We start from the raw sequence: 20,121 nt of genomic DNA, 5'->3' as shown, positions 1-20,121 counted from the left end.
CCCGCCACCTCGCCCGGCTAATTTTTTGTATTTTTAGTAGAGACGGGGTTTCACCATGTTAGCCAGGATGGTCTCGATCTCCCGACCTCGTGATCCAACTTTTTTAAAAACCTTTTGACTCCTTTGTAATAACAGATTAAAACACAAGCACATTATACAACTGTAGAGAATAATTTCTTTATATACTTATTCTATAAGCTTGTTTCTATTTTTAATTTTGTTTCTTTACTTTTTAAACTTTTTGGTTAACAACTAAGACACAAATACACACACTGGCCTGGCCTACATGGGTTCAGGATCATCAATATCACTGTCTTCCACTTCCTCATTTGGTCCCACTAGAAGGTCTTCGGGGCAGTAATACACAAGGAGCTGTTACCTCATGTAATAGCAATGCTTTCTTCTGGAATACCTCCCGAAGGACTTTCCTGGGGCTGTTTTACAGCTAACTTCTTAATCTATAAGTAGAAAGAGCACACTCTAAAATAAAAATTAAAAGTGTAGTATGGTACATACATAAACCAGTGGCGTAGTCATTTATTATCAAGTATTATGTACTGTACATAAATGTATGCACTATGCTTTTATACTACTGGCAGTGCAGTAGGTTTGTTGACACCAGCATCACCACAAACATATGAGTAATATGTGTTTGTGACTTTACAACTGCTGCGGCGTCAGTAGGTGATAGGAATTTTTCAGCTCCATTATAATCTTACGGGACTGTGGTCATATATGGTCCATCACTGACCAAAAGTCCTTATGTGGTACACAACTATACTTTAACATCTTATAGTTGTGTATCATTTTACATAATAGAAAAGATATACAATCTTATTTAATTCGCATAGTGATCTGGTGATATGGAAATTATTGCACCCATTTTATCATGAAAAACTGAGGTTCAGAGAGGTTAGATTCCTGGCTTAAAGCCAAAGACCCAACGGTGCAGAGCCAGAACCAATGTACTGTGATGACAGGAAAAAAAATATTTCCATTTATACCAGTATACAATCCAATATGGGTCAATATCTGCTAGGGACTGACAGTTTCTGTTCTTCCAAAATTCATATACTGAAACCCTGATTCCCAAAGTGATAGGATTAGGAGGTGAGGCCTTTGGGATGTAACCGATTTTGGATATGGTCATGGTGGTAAAGTTCCCATGATGAGATTGGTGCCCTTATACGGGGATGAAGAGACCCCCAACTCTCTCTCTCTGCCATCTGAGGAAACCAGGAAGAAAGCCCTCACCAGAACCTGGCCACACTAGCACCCTGCTCTGGACTTTCCAGCCTCCAGAACCATGAGAAATACATGTTTGATATTTCAGCCATGCAGTCTATGGTATTCTTGTTACAGCAGCCTGAACTAAGACAATGTCAAAGCATGAAATATTTTATTTCCTTCTGGATACAGAATCACAGCAGTAGGTCCAAGTTTGGAATAGGATTAATAATGTTTTCTGACAACCAGTGAGACTATGGTATATAAGTAGAGCATAACTGCTTCAGTGAGAATTATGTGAAGAAGAAAAGGCCTTAAACCATTGAATTTATAGGGAAAATTCCATTCTCTTTGCATAATGCAGTTTTTGCCCTTACCTACCTGCTCTGATTAATGATAAGGCTTATGAAATGGACATTCGTAATGTCACGAAAACTTTCATGCATTTTACAAAGGACATCATTAATAATCGAGTTAAAATAACCCCAGAGGAAAACATCACGTTTCTTTAAAAGATTTAATGATGCTCAAAGAATGCAATCTTGACTTTTCTGCTAATGAAATAACTCCCAAAGTTTACAAGCATTTGTAGTGCTATATGTTTAAAAAATGAAATAAAAAATATCATTTGTTTTTTGGAAAGTTTGTGTGCATTATACCAGTTTGGTTTGGGATAAGTTTGTGTGTTTATTTATTCTTCAATTTATTTGGTCTTCATTGAATAATAATTATTTTCCCAAATGTGCCCTGAAGTTACAAAATAAAACAGACACAATCCTTGCCCTCAAATTTCTTATACTATACTTGGAAAGATAGATATTAGGAGGGTAATTTTAATATTCATCAATAAAGGACATTTCAGATGTAAGCAAGGATACTATGGCAGTCTAGGGAAAAACATCTAACCATGTGTCAGGGTGTCAGGAAAGTCCTGAAGGAGACCTAAACGTGGCTAGATAACTTGGAGTCCAAAAAGGTCAGGGTAAGAGTTTGGAATTCCATGCAGAGGAAAAAGCCTAAGACCAGAGATTGGAGACTGGAGTTGTTGGTGAATCATGACTAAAGAGATAAGCAGTGCGCAGGTTAACAGAGGTCTTGTGAACCATTTATGGAGTACTGGCTTTGACTTTTTAAGCAATTTAAGCAGCAGAATTATATAGTTGATTTACATCTTCGTAAGAGCTTTCTGGTTGTAGTGTGGAAAATGGATTTGAGGGTGTCATTACTATTAAATTTAAGACATTACCTCCACCTCTTCAGAGATATTTTCTGTGACAATATGATAATAAAATATGTTTCAACATATTCCTTTTGACTGTCTCTACTCCCATTCTCCTCTCCCAAACTCAGGCCCTACGCAAACCTAGTAGTTAACTGCTAAATACTTCAATATAGTGAAGACAGCCCACCATAAGAAACACACACACACACGCACGTGTGCACACACACACACACATCTTTGACTCTGCATTAGTTATTTGTTGTTGCAAAACCATTATCCCTAAACTTAGCAGTTTGAAATAACAACAAATATGTATTATCTCACAGTTTCTATGAATCAGAAATTCAGCTTAACTGGGTGGTTTTGGCTCAGTGGTCCTTAAAAGTTTTGTAGTCATCATATTAGCTGGGCGGCACTCATCAGCATCTTGGCTGGAGGATCTGCTTCCCTGATGGCTCATTCAAATGACTGTTGCCAAGAGGCCTCAGTTTCTTGCCATGTGGACCTCTTCACAGGACTCCTTGTGTGGCTTCATGATATGGTGGTTGAAACTGGACACCACCTCAGCCTCGAGATGCCTGACTAGTCTTCTTAAAATCTTTATGGTTTTAGAATTTACCCAGAGGAAGGAAACACAAGTTCAGAGATGACAATTTAAATCACTTGAGACTGAGTTAATTATCTCAAATGTGGCCAAAAGTTATTATGTTTGTCTGAACTTACATGAATCATCTGAAAAGAGTTGCCTACCAGAAGAAACCTGGGGGCTGAGTCTGAAATCAAAACTAGTTCTAGACATAAAATTCTACTGGATAGAGGCAAATCTTCTTAGCTGTAATTGATGAAATAGAATACAAAGTAGTGGGGAATATGGGCTAGCTAAGCTTATGCTTGGTTCCAAAGATTCACTGAAGACTCGGTTGTGGTCCAAAAGGTTACTCAAGAATATCTGACTTCTAGATCTAGTATAATTTTGACTCAGCTCTTAGAATTCAAATCTCACATATTTACTTGGGAAATCAAGGATGATCCAAAATATTATCATAATACTAGTATGCAGTAATTCTTAGAACCCCAAGTGAAAAGAAGCCAAGGGAACCTAATAATAATCTGAGCATCATTTAACTTGAGACATTTGGTTTAATAATATTACAATAATGTGTACACCTCTATAATAAATATATTATGATATCTTGCCTAACGATACAACCTGATAGGCAATAGAATGCATGTTAAAAAGTAAAACAATGAGATTTTTCAAAAACATCATGTCTACCTTAATAAATTATGTGAAAGATTGATGATCAATTAATTTTAGTATTATCAACGAGCTTAACTACCAGGATAATTTTTCTCCCCACAAATTAAAAGCTTACTTCGTAAGAAACTTAAAAGCATGAGAACAAGCAAAATAATTATCATGTCTCAAAAACTCCACTTTAAACATAAGGGGATTGTGTGCCTTTTCAGCATAAAACCAGCATGAAATGATTTCTTAATACCTAGGTTTTCTTCTAGGGTTTTTATGGTATTAGGTCTAACATTTAAGTCTCTAATCCATCTTGAATTAATTTTCATATAAGGAGTAAGGGAAGGATCCAATTTCAGCTTTCTACTTATGGCTAGCCAATTTTCCCAGCACCATTTATTAAATAGGGAATCCTTTCCCCATTTCTTGCTTTTCTCAGGTTTGTCAAAGATCAGATGGCTGTAGATGTGTGGTATTATTTCTGAGAACTCTGTTCTGTTCCATTGGTCTATATCTCTGTTTTGGTGCCAGTACCATGCTGTTTTGGTTACTATAGCCTTGTAGCATAGTTTGAAGTCAGGTAGTACCATTCAGGACATAGGCATGGGCAAGGACTTCATGTCTACACCAAAAGAAACGGCAACAAAAGCCAAAATTGACAAATGGGATCTAATTAAACTAAAGAGCTTCTGCACAGCAAAAGAAACTACCATCAGAGTGAACAGGAAACCTACAGAATGGGAGAGAATTTTTGCAATCTACTCATCTGACAAAGGGCTAATATCCAGAACCTACAAAGAACTCAAACAAGTTTATAAGAAAAAACAAACAACCCCATCAAAAAGTGGGCAAAGGATATGAACAGACATTTCTCAAAAAAAGACATGCATATAGCCAACAGACACGTGAAAAAATGCTCGTCATCACTGGCCATCAGAGAAATGCAAATCAAAACCACAATGAGATACCATCTCACACCAGTTAGAATGGCAATCTTTAAAAAGTCAGGAAACAACAGGTGCTGGAGAGGATGTGGAGAAATAGGAACACTTTTACACTGTTGGTGGGATTGTAAACTAGTTCAACCATTATGGAAAACAGTATGGCAATTCCTCAAGGATCTAGAACTAGAAGTACCATATGACCCAGCCATCCCATTACTTGGTATATACCCAAAGGATTATAAATCATGCTGCTATAAAGACACATGCACATGTATGTTCATTGAGGCACTATTCACAATAGCAAAGACTTGGAATCAACCCAAATGTCCATCAGTGACAGACTGGATTAAGAAAATGTGGCACATATACACCATGGAATACTATGCAGCCATAAAAAAGGATGAGTTCGTGTCCTTTGTAGGGACATGGATGCAGCTGGAAACCGTCATTCTCGGCAAACTATCGCAAGAACAGAAAACCAAACACTGCATGTTCTCACTCATAGGTGGGAACTGAACAATGAGATCACTTGGACTCGGGAAGGGGAACATCACACACTGGGGCCTGTTATGGGGAGGGGGGATGGGGGAGGGATTGCACTGGGAGTGATACCTGATGTAAATGACGAGTTGATGGGTGCTGACGAGTTGATGGGTGCAGCACACCAACATGGCACAAGTATACATATGTAACAAACCTACACGTTATGCACATATACCCTAGAACTTGAAGTATAATAATAAAAAAAAAGAAAAAGAAAAAAAAAGAAATGATTTGTTAATATTTCTAAGATGCACATCAACTTGATTAATTAAAACCTAAATGAAAAATAAAATACAGGCAATGAAGGAAACAATTTCTCTGTGAAGTCTTCCTGTAAAATTACATAAGCATTTTTAATTATGTTTTTGGCACAACTGAAAATTACCATACTTTCTGTCTTGAATTGCTGCTTCTTTCAAACGTTTATAAATTCATCATATGTAACTGAGGATGTATTATAATACCTATCTATGTGAAAGATCCACTGGACAAAGTTAAACGAGCCAGGGAGATGTTATTCAAGGCTATTGCCATAGGGGAGTGACGCCAGAGCTCAGTCTCAGCTCAACTCTGTTGAAACATAGGCCTGGGGAGTTTTTTTAAGAGTTGAGAAGAGGGAATCATAGGTCAGATGTGTTTGCTAATTGGCTTTACCTAAAAGACAAGTGAATTTTCTCTGAACTTATGACAGTAAGTAGTTTTACAACTTGGAGCAAGGCATGCACCGAAGTTTGGCTCCCACCCTCCCACAGAAACTGGAAAATAGGAATACTATCTTCCTGGTGATTATATTCCAAAGGGATGACTCTCAGACCCTTAAGAAAGATAGTCCTGGGATGTAAAACTGGCAAAAGAATTGTCAAAGTTGCATTTTGTTTTTAATTGACACATAATTATACATATTTATGGGACACCATATAATGGTTTGATACATGTATACATTGTATAATAATTAAATCAGGGTAATTGTCATATCAATCACCTCAAACATTGATGATTACTTCTTGTGGTAATAAAATTCAAAATCATTTAGCTATTTTGAAATATACTATACAGTATTGTTAACTATACTTGGTCAATGGGTACAGAAGTGGGGTAAGATAGGAGGAATGAATTCTGGCAAAAGTATTTTTTAAAAAATATATACATCTCAGAGGGGCAGGGAAAGAATCTAAAATTATGTTTCCTAAAGCAAATGCTCTAAGAAAAGGGAGGTCAGGGGCCTAGAGTCAGGAAGAAGCCTGCCTAATGTTTGTTCAAGCTGTGGGGAACATTAAGGCTGTTTTGGTCATACCAAATCTATATTCTCATATATGGTTTTCAGTTAGTCTGTTAACCTTTCACCAGCGATGGACTCTACTTTTGTGCCAGATTTCAAGTCCTTTTCCTTTATTTCAACTAACAAGTCAACTGAGAGAGGGATGAGAATCAGACACCACAAACTGGAACTCAGGGCAAATAAGCGCCCTTGACACCCTTTTAGTGTAATCTCCCCAAGTCTCTAACCGTATCTTCACAAATAGGTGAGAATCTCTTCTGTACAGAGACTTTAAAAAATGTAGCCCCTGCCCTCAATAATCTCCTACAACATCTTACAGCCCTCATAGGCAAGACTTCTTTCACAAATCTAAGTCAAATCCCTCATGCTCCATTTTAACGTTCTCCTGGCTTCTCTTGGAGATTCTGTTTTTCACCCTCTGTGCAACTATTCTTGGTATAGTTAAAACATGAATTTTCCCCCATCCATCCACTTTTGCATGCTAAATTATTCCAGTCCCATTCTATGTCTTATTTTTCACAGCTGACTCATCTTTGTGTGGTCATAGTTTAGTACAACTACTTGGGAGCTGGAGAAATCTAGATTCTGATCTTAGGTCTCCCGCTTTTCTCTGGCTATAAGCCTTAGGCACAACTACAGAGACCCATTTTCCTCATTCTAAACTAGAGCCAATACAGTTTATTTTGAAAGAAGATTAAATGAGGTAATGGGTTGAATATGTTAGAAACCCCTAATAAATACTAGTGCTCTTCACCTTCCTTGTTTTCTGAACTGCTTATTTGGTGTTTTTTGACCCAATACACTAGCCCCTGTTTTTTCCACACTGAGAAGTGAGAAAAAATAGTTCAACAATATATACAGTTTTTTAGTTTCACCAGTGATGAAATCTATATTAAAGTCATAAAATACATTGTGAAGAATCGGAAATATTGATCAATCCTTTATTTATTAGAGTAATGGGATAATAATGTTGGAAGCAAAATTATGGTTCAATATGATTGATTTTAAAGGGGCATTAGAAAAATCATTTTTCATTTAATCTTTCTTAAACCAGTTATGCCAATTTTCTTGTGTTCACAAGAGCCAGAAAGGCTTGCAGATTCATTTCCACTCTCTGATTAAGAAAAATGTCACATATGAATTGTAAGAATGATTCCTTTAGTGGAGGGATGTGGAAGAAGAAACTAGCTCATCTGTTATACTAATGATACAGTAAAGATATCAGTTTTTAAAAAGAATTGATTTTTAATGAATGAAATAAGCTTGTAAGACCACTTGTCAATGCTCTCTGTTATGGATATAATATATTCAGCACACACGTCTATTGGTCAGCTTTTTGGGAAGGAAAGGGAAAGAAAAAGAATAGCCTTTAATTACTAACCCCAGGCTTATTTTAATTTAATTCAGTTTATTTTTCCTTTGACTCTGTGTTAACTCATAATACATAGCTGACTGTATCATTCAACCCTTCCTTAAAATTCAAAGATCACTTAGAACTTTTAAATAAGTCCCCCAAACAAATATAAAATCAAATTCTTATCTAAAAACTGAATGAATTCTGTCCTCACAGGACACATGAGAATATTACAGTCATTTTAATGAACTAAATATCTTGAAAATTGTCACCACAACTTCCTTGATATTCAGAGACATCTTCTTTATCATGAAGGGGATCTGTTTCTGGTGCATTTCTTCTTCCAGTCAATACGACATTTGTTGAGCATCTAACTGTGCAAAGCAATGTTTTAGACACTTTACTAGTCGCTGAGAGAGACAGATGTGGAAAACATAGGCTCTTTCTTAGGAAACTTAAAATCTATGTGGAGATACAAAATACAGAGAAATAACTATAATAGCAGGCATATTTCTCATTTTATTTCTTGTTTGAGAATTACCAGATTACCATTTCATTGCTTGGAAATTATTATCTTTTGTTAGGTGGGGGAATCAAATGTTAGGTAGGGTTGTGAATGAAGGCTATAATTTGCTAAAACTTGTCAATGACATAAGAAGTAAAAGACACAGTAGTATTGAGGAGGGAGAATTATCATTTGGAAATGGAGTAAATACGAATAAGTTTTGAGTGCATTTTATAAATGAGTAAGAACGAAAGTGAGTAACAATCAGAAATAATGTAAAGAATATAATTCTATTGTCTGATGCCCAACGCAAAACAATTTAGAAATTTAATACGGTCCTTAAGTCGTTGGTAACTAAATATCTGCTCACTGGTTGAAGCTTTTGCTGAATGAACTTGATACAGGATAGCACAAACTATCTAAGGCAATGTTTGTTCTAACATATATTTATTTCATACTAAGAAATTCAAACCACTTCAGAGTAGAACTTCATAATGGCCGTCCCCCTAACAGCAGCTTCCGTTTGGCTGGGGCTTTGCACGTTGCAATCTTTATTGTAATTCCAACACAGCGGTTTATCTGGTTTATCTGTGGAAAATCAAGAATTAATACTGGCAATAGCCAAAGTAAAGCAGAGTTTGTAGAGATGAGGGTGATGTAACTTGATCTTGCCTTATGATACAAACACCTGCTACTATCACTTGGTCTGGGTTAAATGCTTTAACTGAGCAACCGATCCGGTGGTCTAGTGTCAGGTAACAAGACAGTTAGGACTGCGGCAAGGGTGTTACATGCCCTCATTTCAAATGACAGCTAGGTTTACTTTCACAAACTGACTGAACAAAAGAATGGATTCTGGTCTAACAAGTGATTTTAAAACCTACTGGCTGGGACTCAGCTGTTCAATTAAATTGAGCTTAGAGAGAACCAATTAATAGAAGAAATTTAACTTTTGGAAAAAAAAAAACAAACTGCTTCTAAAGACAGCTTCGCACAGGATTCAGATCTAGTCCTTTTGAAATATAAGTCATGTTAAAATACACAGTCATCAAAAAGTTGGTAGAAAGGACCCAGGTTTCCCCCATTAAAAAATCTCTCTCCTCCCTCTCCCCCCACACCAATAACCCAATAACTATTATAATTTAAGTAAAAACTGAGCATAGCTAGGACTTGGCACCTGACACTATGTGAGGTTCCAAAATGTTTTCTTAGAGAGGTAGGGGCTGCTGAGGTTGTGAAACTCCCTGTCCTCACCTTTCAACCCTTAACCCAGAGCCCAACTTGGCTCTCCCATGGCTGGAGTGGGAAGATGGTGCTGGCTCTCACCCTTTGCTGTGAGGCACATGAGCCCTCCCGAAACCTAAGGCTCCTCAAGTCCCCAAAACACACCCCTCATGCAATTGGGTTGCCTTGGGAGCTCCAAGCTGTCAGTTAGAGCACAAGGACAAATAGGCATTAAAAATAAGAGGCTTAATTCTGGCAGATGAAAATAGAAGAAGAGATTTCCCTCTCCTCTTTCTCAGAATATTTACATTAGAAAACTTGTCATTGTAAATACTTTATCATCTCTTTAAAATGTGTATAAATTATTTAAAGATGAAATAGGCCTTTTGTCAACTTTATGACTGGAGAATGTCTTTCTCAAGGACCAGGGATCCACCTCTTTGAAACATAAACATTAAAAAGATACCACCCCTATCTTCCAGTTTCTGTGGGAACCTAGGAGTCTAACTTCAGTGGGCAGGCACCCTGCTCCAAGTTGCAAAACCACCTACTGTCATAAAAACATGAGAAGTTTGTTTTACCTAATTGTAAGCCTATTAGATAACACAGATGGTCACCTCAATTACCTAATCAGATAAAGTAGGGATCAACTATGTGCGACAAGTGGTGTTGTCAAGCCTTTTTATTTGAGGACTAGTAATTGTTTATCTTGAAAACGTGGATGTATTGGGTTGTATCTGCTTAGCTTCAGAAAAGAGTGAGATTTCTTTCTGTCTTTGCAATCTCTTATGCAGATTGCTGATGATGAGTATCACATGCTGGTTTAATGCTTAATAGTGTTTGTTTTTTTGGTTTTTTGTTTGTTTGTTTGTTTGTTTTTCTTTCTCTACTACCTTTATGGAAAGGATTTCTGGGTTGAGAGAAGATTTTATTTTTTAGTACATTTTCCCAACACAGAAAGAGTCCAATTGACTGCTTAGGGAGCCCTGAGTTTCTGTCTGAGAGCCGTCGGTCATGATAACAGAGCTAGATACTTACTTATTCACCTATTTGAAACTCACCCCCTTTTGCCCTCACCCTAGAGTAAGGGAGATTTTAAGCAGTTCCTCTTGTCCTGGAGATGTACAAATACTCAGTGACCTCCATGTTTCATTTAGACAATAGCCATGGTAGCTTTTTGTATGTCGGCTTTATCAGAGTCATTTATGAATGGAAACAATTGAAGTGAAACTTTGCTAAGGTTCAAAAATGTTTTCTGTAAATAGAATTTTTGTTTTTGATAAATCATAATACCCTAAATCTGTAATCAAAACAACAATTATGGCAAAAAAACATTACTACCCCAACTTCCCCTGTACCACCACCAACCAGGCTTGGGTCTTTTCTTCCAGTCAAATGAAAATCCATGTAATACAAGATCTACTCTCTTAACAAAATTTTAAGTGTACAGTGCAGGACTATTTATGATATGCACATTGTTGTACAGCAGATCTCCAGAATTTTTCACCTTGCATTACTGAAACTATACCCATTGAACAGTAACTTCCACTTCTTCCTCTTTCCAGCTCCCAGCAACCAATATTCTACTTTCTGTTTCTATGAGTTGGACTGCTTTATATACTTCATGTCAGTGGAATCATACAGTATTTATTCTTCTATGACCAGCTTATTTCACTTAGCATAGTATCTTCAAGGTTTATTCATACTGAAATATATTACAGGATTTCCTTCTTTAAGATTGAATAATATTCCATTGTATGTATAAACTACATTTTCCTTACAGTGGACATTTAAATTGTTTCCACGGCTTGGCTATTGTGAATAATGCTGCAATGAAAATGAGATTGCAAATATCTATTAAAGATCATCTCTTCAATACTCTTGAATGATTACCAAGAAGTGGGATTTCTGGATCGTATGGCAGTTCTATTTTTAATTTTTTAGAGGAACTGCCATACTGTTGTTCATAGCAGCTGTATCATTTTTATATTCCCACCAACAGTATAAAAGAGTTCCAATGTCTCCATATTCTCACCAAATCTTGTTATTTCTGTATTTTTAAAATAATGGCCATCCCAGCAGGTAAAATATCTGATATGAGGTAAAATATCATTGTGATAATGACTTGCATTTCCCCAATTATTAGTGACATTAAGCATCTTTTGGCATACTTACTACTTGTATGTCTTCTTTGAAGAATGTCTATTCAAATCCTTTGCCCATTTTCTAATTGAATTATTTATTTATTTAATTTTTTGCTATTTAGTTTTAAAAGCTCCTCATATATTTTGGATATTAACCCATTATTATATGTGTGATTTGTTAATATTTCCCCCATTCTGTTGATTGCCTTTTTAGTCTGTTGATTGCTTCCCTTGCTACACAGATACTTTTTAGTTTGATGTAATCCCATTTACCTATTTTTGCTATTGTTACCTGGGATTTTTGTGTCAGATCCAAGAAATCATTACTAAGACCAACATTATAAGACTTTCCCCCTATGTTTTTTTCTAGAGGGTTTATAGCTTAGATCTTAAATTTAAGTTTTTAATCTCCTTTGAGTTGATTGTTATGTATGGTGTAAGATAAGGGTTCATTTTGCATGTAAACATTCAGTTTCCCCAACACCAATTGTTAAAGAGACTGTTCTTTCCCCCTTGTGTAGTCTTGGCACCATTGTCAAACATCAGGTGACTAAATGTGTGGCTCTCTATTCTGTTCCATTTTTCTGTATATCTGTCTTTATGCCAGTACCATACTGTTTTGTTTCCTGTAGCTTTGTAATATGTTTTGAAATCAGGAAGTGTGAAGCCTCCAACTTTGCTCCTGTTTCTCAAAATTGTTTTGACTATTCATGGCTTTTTGTGGTTTCATATCAATTTTAGGTTGTTTTATCTATTTCTAAAAAAAAAAAAAAATTCAATTGAGATTTTGACAAGGATTGCATTTAAGTCTATAGATTACTTTGGATACTCAAACTCTTCCAAAAAATCAAAAAGAAGCAACAAAAACTACCAAACTCTTTTTATGAGGCCAGCATTATCCTGATAGCAAAGCCAAAGACACTGAAAGAAAATAAAGCTACAGACTAATATTCTTGATGAATATAGATACAAAAAACAATACTCAACAAAATATTAGCAAACTGACTTCAACAGCACATTAAAAGGATCATACACCACGATCAAGGGAGATTGATCCCCAGGATATAAGGATGATTTAAAACATGAAAATTTGACACACCACACTAATAGAATGAAGATATTAAAAATCACATGACCATCTCAATCCATGCAGAAAAAGCATTTGACAAAATTCAAACTCTTGTGATAAAAACACCACGCAGACTGGGAATGGGAAGAAATTATCGCAACATAATAAAGGTCATATATAAAAAGTCGACAGCTAACATCATATTTAATGGTAAAAAACTGAAAACTTTTCCTCTAGGACCAGGAACAAAACAAGGATGATCACTCTTGCCACTTCTATTTAGCATAATACTAGAAGCCCTAGACAGAAAAATTGGGCAAGAAAAAGAAATAAAAGGCATCTAAATTATAAAGGAAGCAGTAAAACTATCTCTGTTCACAGATGACATGATCTTATAAGTAGAAATCCTAAAGATTCCACAAATATATTAGATGTGATAAACAAATTCAGGAAAGTTGCAGGCTACAAAATCAACATAACAGAAATCAATTCTGTTTTTATACACCAACAATGAACAATTCAAAATGGAAATTTAAAAACATTCAATTTACAAGAGCATCAAAAGAATAAAATAGTTATGAATAAACTTAACCAAGGATGTGAAAGACTTGTACACTGAAAACTATCAACCATTGCTGAAAGAAATTTTTTTGTAGATTTCAAAATAACTACAGGAGTGGATTTGAAATGTGCCCAACAGAATGAAATGAAAAGTGTTTGAGGTAATGAATATCCCAGTTACCCTGATTTTATTATTATATATTGTATGCTTGTATCAAACATCACATGTACGCCTAAGTACATAAAACTGTTACATACCCATAACAATTAAAAATTTAAAAAATTAAAGAAGACACAAATAAATGAAAAGAAATTTCCTCTTTTCTGAGTGGTGCCTATTGGTATCCTGTATTTTGATTAACTCAAATCTTTAAATGTATACTTAGCCTGGTTAGCTCTGACTAGATTAATCTATATGTTGATGCAATCACTTTACAATTAAATGGATTTTTTTAAAACCTCTAGATGGGATGAAGCAGGTTAAGTGGGTAGGCTTGATGTGGAATACAGAGCCTGAGGAGGCACAGTAGAGAAAAGTGATAAAGAAGGGACTGGGAAATAAAGAATCTGGGAAATATATGTACTTTTAGAAAGAGGAAGAGTTAATAGAATTTAGGGAGCTCAAACCAATGAAATGCCTGTAGGCAATTAAGATTTTTGCGGTTACTCTGGACCAAGGATTCAAAGGTAAGAGCAGCTAATTTTAGGTGTTATGGGTAGATTATGATATGTACCATTTGCTTGAACTGGGAGATATCCCTCTAGCTAATCCAGACAGTGTCCTAAAGGGAAGAAGGAGAAGAGACAGATATTATCCAACAGAGTAAGTCCAAGTTCAATTAAAAAAAAAAACAAAAAACTTTACATAGAAATACTAACTCTAATTATATGGCCAATCAAAAATTTGCCTGCTTCTCTGTAGTTTATGCACAAAAAATCTAAATTGAATTAAAAAGTAATTTATATACATTATACAATTAGTTGAGATTGTGCTGGTTCCTGGAAGTCACTGAAAATTGGAATTTGGGTCCTGTTCCTCAGACCCAAAGAGGTCAAGTGTTCTCAGTCCCTTGAATGATGTTTCTAGAAGAGACTGGTGGCAGAGGTATCCACTCTCTATTACAGAAAAGTATTTTCAGACACTTGACCTCATTATCTATTATGCCATATTTATGTTTATAATTTCTGGCCTCTTAAACTGAGATTTTATTGTTAACCTAGAACTGAGTGTGTGGGGAAGAGAGTATGAAAGGCAGTTCTCCTATTGCCAAGTCTGGTAAGCAAGGGACATTGCAAGAGAGAAGGTAACATGGGAACCACAAATGCAGTCAGAAACATCATTTCTTCTTTTCTAAATATGACCCCTAAATATGGCAAACAAACTGGTTCTAACTTTTGAACTGACCCTTCCAAAGACCTTGAGGAGCAAAAAAACCATTGGTATATTCAGAACCAGTGAGGATGATGGATGCTTTACTCAAAAATAGTGTAGCATATCTGCCTCTGAAAATTGGAGGTTTAGTCTGACTCAGGAATTTATGAAGGTAAATACTATACAATCCAACCAATGTCTGTTCTTTCTGTTTGGGGCAAATTGAAATCTATTCATGAAAGGACTTTGTAGCTGCTAAAAAGAATAATTAATACTTAGCTGGATTTCATATGATGTGTTTGTTACAAATATTGTTTGACTTCCCAATTTCTCATAAGACAGGCGTTAGAGGAAACTCTCATACTTGAAACTCCCCAACTGTGCTTTATTCATCATTTTAGTTACCTTATTACTTGCAAAGTTCCAATTACAATGATTTATGTTCCAAGGAGGCAGCCTTTTTTGTTGTTGTTTTTTTGTTTTTTTAATGGAGTTTTGCTCTTGCTGCCCAGGCTGGAGTGCAATGGCATGATCTCAGGTCACTGCACCCTCTGTCTCCCAGGTTCAAGCAACCAGCTAATTTTTGTATTTTTAGTACAGACAGGGTTTTACTACAGTGGCCACATTGGTCTCGATCTCCTGACCTCAGGTGATTCTCCTGCTTCGGCCTCCCAGAGTGCTGGGATTGCAGATATGAGCCACCACACCTGGCCAAGGAGGCAGCTTTTGAAATTACCAGCTCTTTAAAGAGCACAAATGGATGCTGAAGAAACAGGTAACTTATTTGGTATATGGGTTTTATAATTTTGATGGCGTTTTTTAATACTGTACCCATTGAATAACAGAGAATTGATGTTGAAGCAGCTGATAGTGTAGCACTCAATCAATGAGCATGTAATGGCAAGAGTTATTCAATTTGTGCCACTGCCATGGAACTCTATAGGAAGATCTGTGCTAATTTTAGTCATCAGAAAAAGATATTGATGTCCTTGAAGAGGACATTTTAGTATTAGTTTTATTAGAGAATAGAAAAGCCTCTTGTCCTCAAAATCTCTTTCCACATTATCTCATTTGATTCTCCAACCAACTTTTTAAGACAGATGTACTATTGTGACCTCTATTTTACAGATATAGTAGCAACTAATATTTATCTAGTGGTTTGTAGTTTCTGAAGTGCTTTCAGTGTCTTCTTCACAATTACATCTGAGGTGGGATGAAGACACTTGGGCTCAAAGTTCTTACTAACATAGCAAGCCCCCAGGTGACTGTTTTTGCCACTACTCCTAAAAGAGCACCATCATCTCCCCTGGTAATTTTTTGAAGAATGTTTATCAACAATATTTTAGATAACTTCAAATCTATTTGGAACTCTTTATTTAAGCAAATATCCTCATAAATTTGGAATAGTGTCCCAGTAATCAGTGGCAAGATTGCATAGCCATTCCAAGTGTGAAAGTCAAATTTGTAAAATGTCATTTTTGGGAAGAACTCCTCTTGGAAGCCAACTATTGCTGCTCTCAATGCTCAATAAATAAATGAATAGTATAAGAAAACGCTACCTTTCCGGCAATCTCCAGATGAAGATTCAGTAATGGCAGCTTCTAAAATTGGCATGGGATCACAGTTTGCATACATTTATTATAAAATATATGACCTGATATCTGTGAACAGTAGAAATTGATAATGTCTGCTCTTGTAGAAGGTTGTGGTAAGTCAGATGTGATGGTCAAGTCACAGGTTTATGTCCTAAACTCACAAAGCAAACATTAAGCCTGCGCTGCTCATCTTCAGCCAACAAATATTTGCTACGTGTCAACAATGTACGAGTGAGAGAGGAGAATTCCCTTGACCCCTTCATAGGACACACAAATGGGGTGGCTCATTTACTCACCTGCCATGCTCAGTACTTTATGAGAGGGAGCACATGAGTGGACGGGAGCAGGAACTAGAGTAAACAAAAGCTGGAACTGGCCAGTTGCTCCTCTCTGGTGGGGAGCAGGCTCTGTGTGGGCCCTGTGGCAGCTTCTAAGTGGGTTACAATGCTCTTTTAGCTCTGCTGTCCAGGAGGGGGTGTCTGTGACCCCCCAGATCGCAAGAGGGTGTGTGTTACAATCAGTGCTCTTTTAGCATTTGCTGTCCATGGACAGCGAAGTGTTAACCAGTTCAATGGAGGGTCAGGGTGACAGCCTTTTATATCCTTCCCTTTGGTATCCAAGTTCTTGTCCAGTGTCCAGGAAGAATTAGGTCACACAAATAAATTGAAGGGTGGTGAATGTGAAGGACTTTATTGGGCAATGGAAGTGGCTCACAGTGGGAAGGGAAGCTGGAAAGGGGGTGAAGTGGAAAGATAATCTTCCCCTGGAGTCCAGCCCTCCCTGGCTGAGCTCCCCTCTGACTATCCCTGGCAGAACTCCTCTCTGACCATAATCTCTGATGTCCAGCTGCTTCTCTTCTTGTGTTTGTGTGTGTATGCATGTCCTGAGTCTGGGGTTTGGAGTTTTTATAGGCACAGGATAGGGGGTGGGGTGAGCCAAAAGGCAACATTCTGGCAAGAAAACAGGGATAGTTTGCACTTTGGGCCACAGGTCCAGGCTTGAGAGTGGAGGCCTTGCCAGGGACCCTGCTCTCTTCTACCTAGTATTTCCCTGCCTCCTGTCCATATCACCAGTTGCAGTACTAGGCATGTGAAAGACTTAGATGTGAGTGAGACAAGATTCCTGAATTGTTAAAAGAACGAGAAGAGCATATATTCAAAAAATATTAACATTCTATAAATACTAAATACTCACTGAATGTAACACAGAATTTATAATCTCTAAATAAGTATAATGCTATATTATTATTACTAGTAATTTTTATTACTGCTATAATATTATTTATTGTTAATAGAGATATTTATGACTGTACTCTAGTTTATGAGCTAATATTCAGATTCCTACTTCGTCTTACCAGTATTAAAAAATCAAACCATCAAAAACTATTTAGTAACATTCCACAAGATATAATTTGATCTTTTCAGAGTACGACTCTAGGCCTTGAAGCCATATCTAAAGAGATTGACTTTTTTAAAAAAATTGAAGAAGTGATATTTTCCTGGGGCTCCTTGGATTAAATCCAGTCTTCTCATTCTTATTTCCATAATGTGTATTGTGCTAGATCTTGAAAATGCATTTAATCTCTTGGCTATTGTTTCGTTGCTTTTTAAAACTGATACTGGCATGAGTTTGCTTTGGCAAACCTAAGTGCGTGGGCACTGAGCTAAGATTCATGGTGAAAGGAGAAGCACTGTGGATGGGATGTTGGAATTATAGTTCAAATTTGGTTAGAGGTTGGGCCTAAAAGTAGGTGTTAAAATTCAGGCTGAATGTAGATGCGCAAGTGAGTAGGAAGTATAAGAGAGAGCTGCTGAGACCAGTGAGAAATACGCAGCTCTATCTCCCCAGTGCCAAAGTCAGTCCTAGAAAATAGAAACATTCAATCAACGGATGATCATGCTTCTGAAATTGTTTTCACTGATGCTCCTTATCACGACTTCCCACCACAGACCTGGGTGTTGTGCCAACTCTAAAGCTAAGCAGAATCTCTGCCTTTCTAGCTGAATTGTTAAAGAGACTGAGCTCAATCTCCATGGGTAGAATGTGGGATGAATGGGGACAGAGGAAGCGAAAAGACAAACAGCTGTTCCTCATTAGGTGATGAAGGGCTACAGTCACTTATAGAACAGAACAATGTATTTTTGAGTATCCCTTTAGGTCCACCCAAATTATTTACAGGACTCAATCATTCCTGCCTTCACTTAGTGAAGAAAAAAATGGATCTCTTTTTTACTCATACTTTATACCACAGCCAAATCAGGAAAGGATAGAAATCTATCTGCCTACAAGAGATGGAGAGCTTTCTAATAAGCTAGCTATTTCCCCTCTCCTCAACACATGGAGACACACACACACACACACACACATTGACATACATAAACATACATTTTGGCCTTAATGGAGAAGGCACAGGATCTCCCCTCTCTCCTGGCTGCTGGTTCATGACCGAAAACCCAGACAAGGCCCTCCTTCAGTTTTCTGAGCTCTGATCCTCCTGCCCACTGTCACATACTTACCTCTGACCTATGTCTTCCTCATTAGTAATTCATCTGGAATACGCATCAGACTCAATCTGACCTTGTTCGATATTTATATGAATTCTGAGTTTCTGTTAGATGTCCTGAATTTCTTTTGACTTCATCTCTACTACAGAGCAATAATCACCTCTGTGCAAAACACAAGCACACACACATACCGACACCCACAGCAAAATGCAAACAGGCTATACACACACATACACTCACCAAGAAAAGTCTCGAATTTTCAGCCCTTGGGCTTGGTTTTATGCCATTAATGTATTCCTTGCCATCTTGATCTAAATGTGACCGATTTGAGGTGCTGCCCAATTTTACAGCTTCATTGAGTCACATTTTAAAGCTCATTACAGGGTCTAAAATGATTTGTATCGCCTCCCGCTTTGAAACATAAGCGTTTTAAAAATAAAGTTTCACTATAAATAGAACTGCTCTGAAATTACATGTGGCACGTAATTAAGTGATACACATTTAAGCACCCAGCTGTTTCATGATTTTCCAGGACCTGCTGCTGCTGCACTGAAATTCAGAAAATACACTGCCCTTATTCTGGACACACTCAAACCAATGAGAGAGGTAGGCACAGATATAGTTCAGCAGGATGCCTTGTGAATAAGCAATATTTGGAAGCAGAGCGCCCCACATCTAATGGGTTTTCTTTCTTCAACTCAGAAGCACCAAGACATCAATGCCTAGAATCTTGACTGAGCAGTTGTTCCTCTGATGAACAGAAGCTGACCTTTCCTCCTGCTGGGAGAATAGCCTCCGCACATTCCGATAAGTATCAGAAAAATGTTTAGCTTGCACGAGAAGTGGAGCTTCTCCCTGGGTAGTAAATCTATTGACACACACATGGGTTTTTCTGTCCTTGGCAAGCTTGAAGTCCAGAGACTACAGAAGAGCAAGGAATGGAAGGAAAACATGTACAAGTCACTTACCTGCTACAGAACCTGTAGCTCCCCTTGCCTCTGCAGAGTGCCAGCCACAGTTACATTAGGAAGCGGCTAGTGTGATACCATCAATATTTAAAGGGGAAAGAGGGCATGGTAGGAGGGGGTGTCAAGTGAGGGGAGGGATGAGAGTAATCTTTTCAAAAGAGGCCAGAGAGTATCTCCTTTCCTTCTCTAATAACTCATTGCTCTGAGCTCTGGGACTGAATGGTAATGCCTAAAGCAAGCCTTCAGGTAAGAACAGGAGTACAAAAAGGAGGAGGGAAAGAATAGAATGAGGAATAAAGGAAAAAGATGGAGAAGAGAAGAGAATGAGATGAAGAAAGAGGGAAACTGGGGAGGTGGGTAT

At 37.2% G+C, this 20,121-nt stretch overlaps 1 protein-coding gene across 7 annotated transcripts in view; it reads right to left on the bottom strand.

Annotated features, from left to right (window-relative positions):
* Positions 1-19,879, bottom strand: part of PLPPR5 (phospholipid phosphatase related 5) — a 339,870-nt gene extending 319,991 nt beyond the window's left edge. For 4 of the 7 annotated variants that reach the window (XM_037982692.2, XM_037982704.2, XM_037982713.2 and 1 more), the window contains exon 1: positions 19,761-19,876. The gene's annotated coding sequence lies outside the window, so the exon portion shown is untranslated. Of the gene's footprint in view, positions 1-19,760 lie in introns of all 7 variants that reach the window. The other 3 variants (XM_073008555.1, XM_073008556.1, XM_073008554.1) reach the window with 2 other exon arrangements.
* Between the last annotated feature and the right edge of the window lie 242 nt (positions 19,880-20,121).

The sequence above is a fragment of the Chlorocebus sabaeus genome, chromosome 20 (assembly GCF_047675955.1).
Source record: "Chlorocebus sabaeus isolate Y175 chromosome 20, mChlSab1.0.hap1, whole genome shotgun sequence".
Classification (NCBI taxonomy): domain Eukaryota; kingdom Metazoa; phylum Chordata; class Mammalia; order Primates; family Cercopithecidae; genus Chlorocebus; species Chlorocebus sabaeus.
The sequence above is the reverse complement of the archived record's forward strand: the minus strand, read 5'-3'. Positions and strand labels throughout refer to the sequence as shown.